At 46.6% G+C, this 3,020-nt stretch overlaps 1 pseudogene; it reads left to right on the top strand.

Annotated features, from left to right (window-relative positions):
- Positions 1-783: 783 nt before the first annotated feature.
- On the top strand, positions 784-2,092 carry LOC145820952 (carboxylesterase 1 pseudogene; annotated as a pseudogene).
- The last annotated feature ends 928 nt before the right edge of the window (positions 2,093-3,020 follow it).

Below are 3,020 nucleotides of genomic sequence, written 5' to 3'. Positions count from 1 at the left end.
CACAAATATGGGGTTTAGGGTGCAAGAAAATGGCCCAAAGGTGGTCAACATTGGCTTTGAAGTGAGAAAAGACGGGCGACGGAGGGCGATGAAGGGATAAAGTTGGCTGAAAGAACAATTACTGGCCTCCCACCCTTCTACGGCCTTTTTACCAATGAAACAGAGGTCCCTGCCAAAAACGAACCAAAACCGATGCAAAATGAAGGTTCGGGGGCCGAAACGCGCAGCCCGAGGCCCCGAAAACTGGCTGTTAAGCATCGGGAGTGGTGTTCGACCGCGAAGTTGGTTTCTCGAGCCACAGTGTCCCTCAAAATGGAGCAAATAAGATGTATGCCAAAAACCAGAGCAAACGGAGGTGGTTAAGCGGTCCCGAACCGAGGTACACGGCCAACGGCTCCGAAAAACCGGAAATCGGACTCTAAACGGGCAAAATGGCCTACGACCACGAAACGTAGCCTACAGCCACTGAGAGATGGTCTACGAGACCTCTTCCTCCCTTTGGGAAGAGAAAACAGAGAAAGCAGAGCTTGGTTCGCAAACCGAGGCAAAGCACCAAAGAGTCCGGAAGTCGGGAGGCAAGGCTCGCAGCCGAGACTCTGAAACCTCTGAACGAGCACGATATGCAATGTTAGAATTTACCATCACCTACCACCACTACCACCTCACCTACTCCACTCAACCTAACCCACTACACCACTACCACCATCCACTACACCTACATCTATATAAGGAACCATTTGTAATAGACAGAATATGAATCAGACAAATCAATAATACATCAATTTTAACATGGTATCAGAGCAGGTTTAGAACCTAATATTTTCGCTTCCCCGGCGGGCGGCAACCTCACCTTAGCCCCCTGCCGGACCTCAACCTAGTCCGCTAGAATTTTCTACACATACCTTAAAATTTCTTCGAGTCCACCGCCTTCACACCCAACTCCTTCCAGTCGCTGTCCTTATTCACCCAGTCAACCCATCACCACCAATTTTCTTCCTTGAAGCTTCCTCTGTTCTCGTCCCATCCGAGACTCTCCCATCTTGATCAACATTCTGTTAGAAAGCATGCCTAACCATCCAAGCAACCTATCATCAGATCCTACAAGTGCAGGCCAAGCCTTCGATTACGTCAGCATCATCCGAAACCCCGACGGCACGATCACCCGCGTCCAGCAATTCCCAATCATCCCTGCACCACCCGATCCCAACTCTTCCACCTGTCCCGTTCTATCCAAAGACGTCTCTCTCAACCCACATCACAACACCTGGGTTCGCCTATTCCTTCCCCGAGAAGCACTGGATCATAGTTCCTCATCATCATCATCCACCACACAGCTACCTCTCGTTGTTTACTTCCATGGTGGAGGGTTCACCACTTGCAGTGCATCCACCAATGCTTTCCACAACTTCTGCGTTGATATGGTCATCGAAACCGGTGTCGTAATCGTGTCCGTCGATTACCGTCTCGCTCCAGAGCACCGGCTCCCGGCGGCCTACGATGACGCCATGGCAGCGTTGCACTGGATTAAAACCTCCGACGATGAATGGCTGCGTGAGTTCACTGATTTTTCAAGCTGTTTTCTCATGGGCGTTAGCGCTGGTGGAAACATAGCCTACCACGCGGCACTACGTGCAGCTGCTGCGGCAGCATCCTCTTCTCACTCCCACCTGTTGAGCCCGTGGATAGAACATCTATGGCTGCTTTCAAAGATGAAGCAACTTCAACACACCAGGCACACATACACACACACACTTGCACTATACCAACCTATTTTAATATTTTACCATCCACTATCCTAGCCCACAGCCCCACTGATTTATTTTTTTCATCACTTTGCTGGATACTGTACACATTCTCATTCTCTTTCTTCTTATTTTTATTATTATCACATGGCCATAACCCACTTTCTGATGCAACATTTTTTTTTATTTTTTTAATCACCCCACTCCCTCTCTCTCTGGTTCCTTTTTCTCTCCCCCAGAATCACTTTAATCATCTCCCTCATTTGCCTTACTTTATCCCCCCATTCATACATTTTTTTATTATTCTTATTTTTATTCTTCTTATTATTCTTTGCACCCAAAACCACAAAAAAAAAAAAAAAACAAACAAACAAACAACCTAAACAAACAAACTCGTTTTATTCCTTCCAGTGGCTTCCCACACTTCAGTTTCTTTATTTTTTATTATTATTATTTTCCAAACACACACACACAAAAAAAAAAAAAAAAACGAAAACAAAACAGATTTGCCCAACAACTTTGTTTTATTTATATTAAGGATCCACCCTGATCCCAGTTCTCCACACAAAAAAAAAAAAAAAAAAAAAAAAGCAGAAGAAGACGAAGCAGGAAGATCTGCACACCAACTCATTTTATTCATGTCGGGTCTCACCCCGATCACCATGTTTCCACATACAAAAAAAAAAAAAAAAAAAAAAAAAAAAAAAAATACAAACAAACACCCACATTCACAGGTGGGATTTTTCTTCTCTATTCTGCCGTCGGTCTCTTCTTCTTGCCTCCGTCCTGGCCGGCCCTTGACGGTGTTGCCTCTGTGCTTCCTAGACCACCAAACAAGTTTCCTCCTCCCTGCTCCTCCACTACAGCATATGGTGGACCTCCAAATCGGAACATCACGGTGGCCTTCCGCTTCAGCTCCTTATTTTCTGCTTTCAGCACACTTATCTCTGCTCGCGCATCCTTATACATGCGTTGGAGCAGAGCCAGTTGGGCATTTAAATGCTGCACCTCATTTGTCCTACTCTGCAGCCGGTTTGACAAGTTTGTGACCGCCGTCATGCTTTCCACACATGCCTTCAAAGTATACTAATTGGCCTCCACATCCGACTGCACTGCCATTCTTTGCTCCACAGACCGCATCGGAAAGTTCAACGGAGTAAACTCCGGGGCGCTTGGTTGAGGTTCCAGTGCCACCGCACCAGTTCTCTCTCTTGTTGACTCGTTGAGGTCGGGAAAGAGGGTGAGCAGTCCACGGGAAGACGAGGACGAAGCCATTTT

Source organism: Camellia sinensis, chromosome 3, assembly GCF_055761805.1.
Source record: "Camellia sinensis isolate YWXY chromosome 3, ASM5576180v1, whole genome shotgun sequence".
NCBI lineage: Eukaryota > Viridiplantae > Streptophyta > Magnoliopsida > Ericales > Theaceae > Camellia > Camellia sinensis.
The sequence above is the reverse complement of the archived record's forward strand: the minus strand, read 5'-3'. Positions and strand labels throughout refer to the sequence as shown.